At 47.1% G+C, this 12,787-nt stretch overlaps 1 long non-coding RNA gene across 1 annotated transcript in view; it reads right to left on the bottom strand.

The window, feature by feature from the left end:
• Positions 1–2,198: 2,198 nt before the first annotated feature.
• Positions 2,199–12,787, bottom strand: part of LOC148221836 (uncharacterized) — a 65,786-nt gene continuing 55,197 nt past the window's right edge. Inside the window, exons 2-3 of the long non-coding RNA XR_015807366.1 lie at positions 5,866–5,949; positions 2,199–3,806 (exon numbers count right to left, since the gene is read on the bottom strand). This is a non-coding gene — a long non-coding RNA (uncharacterized LOC148221836). The remainder of the gene's footprint in view (positions 3,807–5,865; positions 5,950–12,787) is intronic.

Genomic DNA, 12,787 nt, shown 5'->3' with positions numbered 1-12,787 from the left:
ATTTGGTGAAGGGGAGCTCTCCACATCACCATCTGCTCTCTCTTCCTCCTTCCTCTTATTCCTGCAGCATGTTAGATTTCTACCTCCTTTTTCTCCCAAGAGAGCACAGAACCCTGAAAAGCACTCCCAGCATTGCAGAACCATCTTGAAAGAAATGAGGAAATAGCCCAGGAATCCTTATGGGAGCAGCTCTCACACTCTTTACACTCTGTCACCTGCAGACTTGGGGCACTGGGGGCAGGATCTCAGTGCAGGACACTCCATGCTGGTCCTTCCAGCAAGGAAACACACACTGGCTGCACTCAACAATAACAATAATTAATAATAAATAAATAAATAGCGACAATACCCGGTCTGACATTGCACAACGAGCACAATCCATGCTGGAAGTGCAGCCCCTGCACGCACAGCCCTGTGTTTGTGCCTCTGCACAAAGGCTCCCATTTTGCTCCAGCCCTTCCCTCAAGACAGAGCTGAGCTGGACTCCAGCCCAGCAGAGCCCTCAAGGGAAGCAGCTGCTCATGGGCAGTCTGGGCTGGGAATGGACACAGTTCATTAGTGGCTATTAATTAACCAGCACATCCCAAAACCTGGGCAATGCAGCTCTCCCGAGCCTGGTGGCTGCTGGCCTAAGGAACAACCATGACTGCAGTGGCAGGAACTTCAGCAGAGCTCTCCAGAGCTGGGTTTGCAGCCTTTCTCCTGCTGCCTGAAAGGGTTTTCGTGCAGAACCCAAAGCTCCCAGCCCCTCTCTTGTGCAGCTCTGTCTGCACTGGGGCTGCCCCAGCCAGGAACAATTTTTGCCAGCAAGGCTGGGGTTCCAGGCAGGACACTGAGGTCCCTTTCTGCAGCACCTGCAGCTCTCACCTGTTTCCTTGAGGACTCAGTGCCCACCTCGCTCAGCAGCTCCCCCATTTCTGTCACAGTGTGCCCACATGGAAGCACCTGCAGTTCCCAACCCGAGGTCGCTGTGGGAGGACGTGTGTGGGAATTTGGATCAGACATGTTTCAGCATTAACCCTTACCAGTCACAGGCACCTGGGCTCCATCCCCGGCTCAGACACGGACACAACGTGCATTTGTTCCCTGAGCTGTTCTCCGAGGGATCTGGGACATCTGCAGTGCATTACAGCCTTCTCAAAGAAATGTTGTCTACATTAAGTACAAGTATTTAATTAGCACTTCATTTAGAGCATGTGGTACAGCTCACAGCTCCAGTTTGGGCCAGAGATGATTTTCAGGGGTGGGTGGAAGCAGGGGGTGATGCCAGGAGAGCAGAGCAGCTCCCAGCAGCCACTCACAGGCTCTGCATGAACCTGTCCCTGAATGGAACCGGAGTGAACACAGCTCACAGGAGCCACTGTCACAAGTGCCATGTAGGAGGTGACATCCCTGCCCTGCTTGGCACCTGTGGGTACTGCCAGGCCCAGGGCAGGGAGGCTGTTCTTGTTCCTGAGGTGTGGGGAGCTGGAAGCTGATCCCATCATCCCTGGACACGCAGCAGGGCCCCGAGCCCAGCCCTGCCTCACCCTGGGGAAGCCCCGATGATTCAGACACCCCTGTGAGTCACCCTCCTCCCTCCCTCCTCCTCCCTCCCTCCCTCCTCCTCCCTCCCTCCATCCTCCTTCCATCCTCCCTCCATCCTCTTTCCATCCTTCTCCCTCCCTCCATCCATTCTCCCTCCATCCTCCCTCCCTCCTCCCTCCCCAGGGAGAGGCTGATGAGCTGCTGGCCAAGCCCAGCACCATTTGGGCTCTGCAGAGTCCCCAGCCCAGCAGGAGCTGTCCCCTCCCCGTGATCCCTGCTCTCCCCAGGATCCCCACCCCAAATCCCACCTGCACCACTTGTCCTAAATCATTCTCCAGTAACACCCAGTGGAACTCGCCCGTGATTCTGTTGGTTCCTCAAGGACTGGGAATTCGAGTGTCCATACTGACCTAAATATTCCCCCTTGGAAGGAGAGCCAAAGCCTCGAATGTGAGTTTCTTGCCAAGGTTGAGAGCAAGTCAAAAGGCAGCTCAGAGGCAGAGGAGCAGAATCCCTGCCCCAGAGCTGCTGCACGGATCCAGCTCTGTATTTCACACCTCTCAAGCTGAAGTCTTGATCTGGCCAACCTCAGATTTTTGCATCTGCTTGAATCCCCAAATCGGGCTACTTTTGTAGTACCTACAAAAAGCACAAGCAAATAAAAATCCCTTGGAACATGTAGCAAATACACTGTAATATTATCAGAATAAATCTCCAGCAGACAGACCAAGCAGCTGTGGTTTTCTGGGGTTTTATACACAAATGCAGACACATCCATCTACTCATGTATGTAGAGATCTATAAATACAGCTATTTGTGTATATATGATAAAAAATCTTCCTTGACAGCACCTAAAACTGCCATTAAATTCAACATGACTGTGGGGAATACACACATAAAACCACTGATTGTCACTTCTCTGGTTTATGAGCAGTGTCTCCACACTTTCCACTCTGCAGCCATATCCTGTGCTATCTCTGCAAGAGTTCCCCCTGCTGCAAGGGGCACCAGTAATCAATTTTTCACATTTAATTTTGTTAGAGTATTAATTTTGAGTGTCACACTCCACCAGAATATGGCCATTATCATCCAGTTATCACTGGGGACAGCAAAGGACACAGTTCAGGGACAAAGAGCACTGCTGCTGTTTGATGGGAGACACGCAAAATTTAAATGTTAAAGGGATGGAAAGCAAGACACGTCTCTGGAGCAGATTTCTGAGTTCCAGAATTCTGTCCTGTCACTCTAGGCAATTGTAAATAGTCTCTGTCCATCTTTTTTGTGGGTACTGCAACATCACAGTTGGGTCACCCCAGAGCTTCTCCTCTCCAGGCTGAGCAATCCCAGTTCTCCAGGATGGCTCACCCAGGATCTCACTGAAAATTCAAAGGTTGGTCCCAGTGTGACAAAGAATCAATGCAGAGGTGCTTGTCCTGCTCTTTGCAGTGACTGTGACACGTGTCTGCCACAGGAAGAGCAGCTGGAAAAGGCTGAATTTGCTTTCAGCATGAGCTGATTCCCACTGTGCTCACCCCAGGGCTGCACCCAGAGCTCAGGAGCTGGGGCTGAGTCTCGGCAGATGCAGGAGCAGCACTCGAGCTCTGAGCACCTCTGGCTGCTTCCCTGCCCTGCAGGACAGGAGGGAGCTCCGTGCTGGGGAGAGGCAGCACAGGGAGCCTCTCTGGGGGGAAGCAAAGATGGGGAGAGTGAGCAGAAGGAGCAGGGATCTCCTGGGGAAGAAACTCTGATTTACATTGTCCAGAGGAATAGAAACATAACGAGGAGACAGGAAAAATCTCAGGCTGTGATTCTGCTGGCTCCCCTTCTCCTCTCTGCATATTCCCTGGAAGTTTTCCTTGTGGCACAAACTGCTTCATGTGCATCTTGTTTACTTTTGGCCTGGATCACTTCCTCTGGAGCCAGCCCAGCCCCTGTTGGGAACATCAGATAAATCTGGATTCATTTGAAACTCCCTTTTGGAAGAGGCAGGGTTGTCCTTGTCAACATGTCAGATTAGGAATGCTCCATTTGGTTTAATGGTGCTGGCTTTTGGTTTAATCCAAAAGACTCCATAAACTTCCATTGTAATTTATGCTCCAAAGTTTACAGTCTTCAGAACTCAGATTCCCCCCTCCTTTCCTTTCTGTGGTTTTTTGGAGGTAGTGGCTTCCTTTCGAAGTTGTGTTCCATCAGATCAATTGTATCCACCAGAGAGGCTCCATTTATTCTGGTGTAAGGAAGGGTTTTTATCAATTTGAAAACAATGCCATTTTTATGATCTGCAACGTCAAAAAAAAACGCATTAAAGAATGAAAGGAAACCGAGGAACAGAATATTACAGAAGGGTACCTGAAATCACTGCAGCATCGAGTGGGACCAGATTTATTTCTCCTAACAAAGAATTCCCAGCTGTTATTGGCAAGTGATTTCAGACACAATGGAACAGCAACTTCTGAAAAGTCTCTGTAGTTGTTATTTTGCTATTCTCTTACCTCATAGATGGATGAACTCCTCCATTCCTAAAGGAGATGAACAGGACAGTAAAGGCATCTTTTACATCAGTAAATTGTAGAGTTCTCTGAGGTGTCTCTATGGCAGGAAAAATGTTCCAAATGCTGAATGAATCAGAAAGATTCTTGCATTTTTGGGAGGATGGATAACCACGAATTTAGTGCTGAGCTGGCACTCGGGACATCTGGGTTTAAATCCCATCTCTGGCATCTCCAGCATCTGGCACCCACACATCTATTGTGTGACTTTGAATGAGTAAGTGCCTGCCATTCCCAGCCCATGGAACAGGGACAATGACACTTCCTCACGCTCCTCTTTGCTCTGTCTCATCCACTTAGGTGAAGAATTAATCAGCTCAGAGCCTGTCCTTCCACAGCCCCTGGACAGTCAGAGTGGGACTCGGAGTCAGCAGCATTTGGCCAACACGAAATGTTTTTTAGGGATGGTTCAACCCTTTTGAAGGAGCTCCAAGGTTGGAAGGGACCTCATTCCCACCCCCTGCAATGGACAGATCCACTATCCCAGGCTGCTCCAAGCCCTGTCCAAGCTGGCCTTGGACACTTCCAGGGATCCGGGGGCAGAAACGATGCTGGGAAAGCTCAGCACCTTGAGGAGAACATTCCCCACAACCCTCAGAGCTGGCACAAATAAAGCTGTCAGACATTTTCAATATTTCTCGGCTATTTAAAATGTGAATATTCATCATTCTTGCAAACCAGAGCCTAATTAGAATCATAAATTATTGCTTCAATGTAGAAGAGAACAGCAGTTTGTGTTCTGCAGCTCATTTCGCCCCGAGGAGCTCCAGTTACACCTCGTGTGTCCCTGTGCAGGGCAATGAGGCACCAAGCACAGCACAGGTTTTACCTTCTCACAAAGCATTAAGGGGCAACCCCAAATTTCCAAGCTGGATGGCTAAAGTACATCTTGTACTCCCAGGAAGGCTTTTGGAGAGGATGCTGAGCAGCAGGAGTGGGTGGGGAGGGTGTTTGTCCCAGCAGGGAACAGCTCAGCCCTCTCTGACCTCTCCCGTGCCCAAAGGCTGCTGGGTTCCACTTTCAGCGAGGATCTGAGACCTCTGCAAGTGTTATCTTAAAGAAACAAAGCTCTCAGAATCACAGAATCATTTGGGTTGGAAAAGGCCTCCAAGCCCATCGAGTCCCAGCTCTGACTGATCCCCACTTTGTCCCCAGCCCAGAGCACTCAGTGCCACTCCAGGAATTGCTTGGGCACCTCCAGGGATGGGATCCAAACCCCCCTGGGCACTTCCAAGCCCTGCCCACCCTTTCCATGGGGAAATTGCTGCTGAAACCCTGCTCAGGGTGGCAGGGGATGAGCACAGGAGCTCCCCAGCCCTGCGTGGTCCCTTCCCTCCCGGGGTGTTTGCCGAGCTGGCTGCAGGAGCCTTCTCTGGATGCGTTTGTTCAGGGGGAGAACAAACCCTGGCTGCACCCCTGGGTGGGGCTGCAGCTCCTGAGGAGCCCCCAGTGAGCTCAGGATGTGCCCAATGCCCGTGGGCTGAACACAGCGAACACATCTGGAGACGTTCCAGCTGCAAACACATGTGGAGTTGATCCAGCTGCAAACACATCTGGAGATGTTCCAGCTGCAAACACATCTAGAGAGATTCCAGCTCCAAAAGCTGCAGATTTTCCTGTTGGGCAGGACAAAGAGGAACACTGAGGTCCCTGGTGGCACTGCCCTGGGAGGGTCCCTCAGCCCCAGTGAAAATCAAAGTGGTATTGGTGGCACCAAGTGCAGAACAAGGCCAAAGACAGGACAGCAAAGCAGAGAAAAATCAGATCCCCATCAGCTCTGGGTACTCACACAAGTGCTGGGAATTGCTCTGCTCCTGCTCTGCCTCTCTGATCAATCCCATTTCCATCCCATTTTCAGCTCTGCTGAATAGATCTGCTCAACATAAAGGAAAAATGACAGGGTTTAGCTCCACGAAGTAATAATTAAAAATGAGCAGTTCTACTCTGTGTGTCAAAGCATTGGGCCTATTACATGCCATTTTAAATAACAGTAGTAATAGTAGCAATATAATAATAATTTTGATGATTTTAATAATTTGAAAATCATACATTTCCCTCAATAGAAAAATCTAGAAATCAAAAAGACATTGTTTATATTCAGATTTTCATTAGATAAAATACTTCCCCTTTTTAGCCTGTTTTTAGTATAAAAAATAACACCAAGGTAAGAACCAAAATCTAAATTTGTACTATTTGTGTTAATAACAGTTCTAATTTCAGGCTGCCTCTTTCCTGCACTACATTTTTCTATATTTCCTTTTGAGAGTTGTCCAAGATCTTAGCCTTGAATCCAAAACTTTTACAATTTCCTTGTAGGTCCAGCATCAAATCCCAAGGATTAAATTATTTCCTGGAATTTAAGTGTCTCTGCAATAGATCAAATATATATTTAAGAAAAAACCCTTCAGATTATTTAATATGTGTGTTTTAAGAATATGCAAATATAAAGGGGAAATATGAAATAATAACAGCTTAGAGTGAGACATAAATTAAACACCAGCTATTTTAAATTTTATATAAACTATTTATATATTCTCAAATAGTGCATCACTGCTGCTGATATTGTAAAGGAAGTCAAGGGAGTAATTCTCCAAGAAGTTGGACAGTTAAATGAGTAAATGTGCTTTACTTGGAGTAGGAACAGGGAGAAAAGGAAATTCAGTGTATTTGAGTTTCAGTACATCTGTGCTCAATGAGAGGTCCTTCAACACTGAGAAACCAAAAAGGAACTGAAAAATCAAGAAAACTTCTCTTCTTCTTGCCATTTCTGCACACAAATGAGGTGTGAGAGGCTGAGTCCCCTGAGCTCCAAACCTCTGACAGACAGTGATGAGAAACAAGCACTTGGCTTTGGGGAAAACTCCCTTTGCTCCATAAAAGCCTAATTTTAATTTTAACTTGTGCCTCTGTGAGCTTATGGCCTCTCTTCCTGATGCATCCAAAGTATTTCAAGACAGCTTTTAAGTAATCATTTTAAGCTGCTGTTTTTAAAGCTTTTAAATTGAATTTCAGGTTTTATTCAAAAGCAGTTTCACACCAACTGGAAGTGAAAGCAGGTGTCCTGTAAATAACAGATGCTTTCTAGCATTTCTAACCTAATAAAAACAGAAAACCTGCTCGTCTGAATGGATGCCTCCTGATTTACAGAATGGATTGAACATTTATCTATCAGGTCTCCTCTCCAAGAGCAGACTTTATAGAGCAAAATAAATCCAACACATAAAAGTCAACATTTACTAAGAAAGCCTTTTAAAAGAGCAAATGCAAAACAGCTTTAAATCCGTTCTTCACCTCTAATGCTTCTGACTGTTGATATAGATCATGACTTTTAGTTGTTATTTAAATAACTTCAGTCAATTCCCTTCAAATATTTCCCTTTCCCTGAAGCAAACAGGGCAGAGGCTGCTGCAGCACAGCTGGCAGGGCTGTGTGCTGGGCTGGAGGATGACCACAATAGAAGTTATAATTCTATCACTTATTTATGTTCCTCCACAGCTCAGGGAGTGGAGAATGCAGTGCAGAAAATGCCATTTTCTCTCGCAGCCACGAGAGGGGAGCCTTTTCCTTCTGCAGCTCAGGGAAAGTCTCTTCAACTGCCCAGCACATGGAAAGCATTGGGAGAGGGCAAGGCAGCTCCTTGGATTCAGCAGGGAAGTTTGGCATCGTTTTCAAAGTCAGTCAATGCATACATCCAGTCAATTAAAAACAATCCAGCCAGCTTCTAACCACACTAATTATTTATGTGTGTGTGCTGAAGACTCTTTGTTCCAGGGCTTTGACATGAAATATGAATTTCTATAGGAGCTCTCAGTGCTTCTCCTCCCTCACACAGCCCCGGGATTGATTCCCTGGGGAATCCTGAGGATTCTGCTGAAAGGCCACAGGGTCCCAAGTCAAACCTCCAGTGACAAAGGACAGGCTTTGCTGTAGGCTGGGAGCTCATTAATTAATTGTGGGCTCAAATGTCACGCCTACTATTAAATCTCAGCAGTTTATTGTGCATGTTCTCATTTCTGTGGCCAGGTTCATTATTTGGAGATGAGATTTGCACCTGCAGGACCAGCAGGGGTTTTTCTATTGCTTAAAGGCACAGGTCCAAACCTGCACCCAGCAGGTGAGAGGAGTCCCTGGGGTGGCTCAGGGAGCCTGGAGCAGAGCTGGAGCACTGGGACACCCCAGAGCCAAGCCCCAGCAGCACTGGAGTGAGAATTTAACAGAGGAGTTGTGCAGATGTACAGAAAGTTCTGTAGGAATGAAAGCAAGGTTTGATACAGAAGAAAAGCAAGGTTTGATATAGAAGAAAAGAATTGCTGAGCCAGTCTGACTGGGTAACGAGAAGGCAAAGAGCAAAGTGAGGTGGAAGGGGCTTTTATGGCTTAGAGCAAAGGATAAATCCACCTCAAACAAAAGATGTTTCTACCAAACAAAAAAAGATTTTCACAGGCAAACAAGAAAGCCAATGCTGCAAGTAGAGAAAAGATCTCAGAAATTTCCACGGCAGAACAAGTCCCAAAGTTTAACATGTGACCACTAACTCCAATGACTGGCTAGTCACTAATATAATATGGTAATTTTAGCAGTTTGGATAGGTTGTATGTAAATGGAAAAGGTGTTGTGTGTGATGCTGATTGATGGCCATGTATTAAGATGCTCTGTAATGAAAAGTTTATAATGAACTGGAGGGGCTTCAGGACACACAGCTTGACCCAAGACCCTCAACCCTCATCTGTGCAATAAACAGCATTTTAGGAGCTGGCTGGAACCCTCAGTCTCTCCATCAGGCTCTTACACTGCAGGTGGCCCTGGGGCTGTTCCTGGGGTTATTACCCAGCAAATCTCTGTCCTGGAGCCCAGGGAGGTGCTGAGGTGACTCTCTGGACAGGAGCTGGTGGCAGAGGAAGGCTGATGTCCCACCCCAAACACACGGCTGGCTCTGCTCAGTAAGGGATCACAGAACCCAGAGTTCAGGAGGGGCAGGGTGGGATTTTCCCCCCTGGCCCTGCTCTGCTGTCCCCAGAGCACAGGTCCAGCAGCAGGGTCCCCAGCAGAGCCTGCAGGAGCTGGGGGAGCTCTCGGGTGGTGCTGGCAGGGCTGGCTGACCCAGAGCCCATTCCCTGCCCTGCTGCAGAGCCCCAGGCACGGCTGCTGCTGGGGAAACCCAGGGCATTTCCAGTTTTCACTGAGAGTTTGGGAGCAGAAATCCTGGGCATGATTCAGCTGCTCCTCCACCTGTCCCAGCCCTCACTGGGACTCGTTGTCCCCTCACCAAACATCATTTTCATGGGACACCAGCATCCATCCTGGCTGTCTGTGGACACACACATTCACAGAGCTGGGGAATCACAGCTTGGAAATTCTTGTCAGGCCTGGATTTCTCCTGACTCTCAGCTCCATTCCCAGGCTGACAAGCTGACTGCAGCTTCAGTTAGGGAGGAGTCTCCCAGGGTGAGAACATGGTGACAAACAGAGTGGAATTCATCACCAACATTAACCCCTGGTGTCTTTCCCGTGGGACACATCCTGAGGTGCTGTCCCAAGGATGTTTTTCCCAATTTTCCACTGAGCTCCTGTCCTGTCCTGGCTGCACTAACACACTTTAAATCCGGGCTGTCTGTACAATAAATTGACCTTTTCTCCCCAGAGAGCTCCGTGTGTGTTCTGTCCTTTCTTTCTCTTTGCAGTGCAGTCACCACAGCTGTCCCTGCACACCTACAATCCTCTCATGGGCACAGAACCCACGGCCCTGGTCCTGCCTCCTCAGAATTCAGGGATTCAACTCACCCAAGGGAAGGAGCACTCCTCACTGCCAACATGTTTTGTTTTCAGAGAAGAAACTGCATGTAATAAAAAAAAAATCTTCGCTTGAAACAGGTCCTTGAAAGAGCAAAATGATTGAGATGATGCTCTTTATTTATCACCAGAGAGGGATAAGGTTTTAAAGCTGTTTTGTTCTTCTTTACAGTTGCTGTCAATTCTGACCTTTCCATGTAACTCGTCAGCAGTCTCTTATTTCTCCTTCTTTAAATAAGGAGAAAGAAGCAATGAATTTTAACAAAGACTTCTTTTGCCTCAGCGGCTCTCAGAAGTCTGAGTTAAAGTAGCACTAAGAAAACCCAAAGAGCTTCAAAGTGTTTGAAAAGAAATTCTCACCCTCACCATTGATCAGCCCTTCTTTTCACGATATTTCTCACCTCATTACCCGTAGGTTCTCCAGTCATTTTGGTAGAAAGGACTCGATATAAAAGTAAAACAGAAAATGAAATAATTTAATAAGTTAAAATGTTTGAGGCTTCTTTAAACAAGTGTCATGGAGTACTAATGACATAATTTCACACCTTGCAGAGTTTCTCTCATCAAGAGAAATGTCTTTGCTGGAATGACTGAACCTCTCCTCTTTGCAGTCCCACCTTTCTCCCGGACAAAGGCTCAGGCTGAGGGGGGGTCGTGCTGTGATTTATCCCTGTTTTACCTCTGGAAAGGCAGGGAGGGGAGGGTGCACAAATGAGATTTCAGGGAAAAGCAGAGAGCTGGATGCCCAGCAGCTCCTCTCATGCATTGCTCACTCACGAGCCTATTTCATTTTTCCTCAAGACACTTGGTATTATTTATTTGAGCAGACAACCAGGCCAGCAGCTGGTGTGGCAGAATCTCCCTAATTCACCTCTTTCAGTCCATTTCTGTGTATTTAAATTTCCAGAATAAGTTGGGTAGATACTGAAAACTTTGCTTGCCTCTCCTACCCAAGCAAAGCAATCTCAGAACTTCACTTTGTATAAAAACCAACGAGCAAAGCACTCTTCTTCTCTGGTCACCTCAAGACAGAAAATCCCCATTCATGCTATTGGTTTGTCACTTTTACTATCAGGTCAGAAATCCCTGCTTCTAACAATATTTCACTCTATTTAGCAGTTTCTGCCTGCAGCTCTAACTGGAATCAGGCACAAAATTAACAAAACCGTTTGGCACTTGCAGAGATTTGTGGGGTGGGAGAAACTGCCCACCCTCGGAGAGAAACAAAGGAAATCTCATTAATATCCATGTCTGCAGGGAGGCAGAGGGTTCTGTTTCTTTGGATTTAGCCATTAATCTGTTTTTATTACTTTCATTAGTATTGTCATCCATGCTTCTGCTACTTTATACTTTACCAAGTTAATTAATGCTAAAGATTAAAATGTAGCTGCCTAAAACATCCTACCAGGACTCAAGCTGGAAAAAAACCTCCCAGAATTCTAGAAATAAAGTTTTATGAAAGAACCAGCTCTGAAAGAACTGGTTGAGCAACTTTCTTGGCTTTTAGGAACTGATCTTCAGCAAGGTCTAAGATCTCATCTCATTCTGAGACAGATTAGGAAAAACAAGAAAAAAAACAGATTTTTTTTTTTTTGTCTTAAGGACGCTCCCAAAAGTGTTTCAATTACATCCATACTTGGAAATTTTACCAGGGAATATGAAAAAAAAACAAAGGACCCCAGACCACTACAAACCCATGGAATTTTTTGCCCAGGAAAAGCAGAGCCCAGAGCAAAATCCCAGTGGGGCTGGAGCTTCCAGGCTGGCTGTGGCTCACCCACCCCTGCTGTTTCCTGGCTCAGACCTTTCCTGGCTCACAAAACCCAGCTCTGCCTCCCATTTCAATGTCCCAGAGCTGGAGATCTCCAGCGTGCAATGGTGAGGCAGCAAATGGAATGGGGCTTGTGAAAGCTCGCTGAAACAGAGGTTTATAATCTTATTTAATATTGAAATCTCAGCCTTCAGTGATCAAAAATGGTGAGGTGAGTGGTTAAATGAGGATAAACCTCCACACTGCACTAAAGACCAGTTGTGCATCTGGGAAGAGATGGGTGAGAATTTGTGAGGCTGCTCTGGAAGAGCTCACCAGGCATTTGAGCTGTTACTGAAACACAACAATCCTGAGTTGCTCAAGGGGATGGGGGAAAGAAGAAGAAGAGGAAAATCAAAAATGCTGGGGGGGAGAGCTAAATGCATAAATTGGCATATTTGTGCCGATTTCCATTCTTTTCATATTTCTGAATTAATTTGGTCTTCATAAAAAAATAATGGCAGCCTTAGAGGGAGCTGCAGAGCATTTCAGGCCATGGCACAGAGCAGAATCACACCATGGTTTCTGGAGGGCACATTAAACATCCCCAGTGCCACCCCTGCCATGCCAGGGACACCTTCCACCATCCCAGGTGGATCCAAACCCCAGTGTCCCACCTGGCCTTGGCCACTGCCAGGGATCCAGAACAGCCACAGCTGCTCTGGGAATTCTATTCCAGGGTCTCCTCATCCCCCCAGGGAACAATTCCTTCCTGATCTCTGATCTAAACCCCCTCTCTGTCAGACTGAAGCCTTGTCCTGTCTCTGTGTTCCCTTGGTTTGTAATTGCAGGCAGGGAGCTGTGGATGGACTCTGGAGCTGGCAGTGGGGCTCTCCATTAGGAGAAGAGGGATGTGAAACGTCTCAGAGTACTTAACTCCAATTAACTGATTAGCTGGAGGTAAAACCCGAGCAAACAGGAGGCTGTTTGATGTCTGGAAGTCGAAGACTGCCAGCTGTCTCTGTTTGGAATCCAGAGACCGTCTGGGCTTTCATTGTGGTGTGGAATTTGGGATGGCTGAGGAGCAGCTCCTGTGCTCAGCCTGCCATGGGAAGCTCCTGCACCAAGTCCCAAAGATCTGTGCTGCACAAAGTCCCAAAGATCTGTGCTG

The sequence above is a fragment of the Sturnus vulgaris genome, chromosome 17 (assembly GCF_052056855.1).
Source record: "Sturnus vulgaris isolate bStuVul1 chromosome 17, bStuVul1.hap1, whole genome shotgun sequence".
NCBI lineage: Eukaryota > Metazoa > Chordata > Aves > Passeriformes > Sturnidae > Sturnus > Sturnus vulgaris.
The sequence above is the reverse complement of the archived record's forward strand: the minus strand, read 5'-3'. Positions and strand labels throughout refer to the sequence as shown.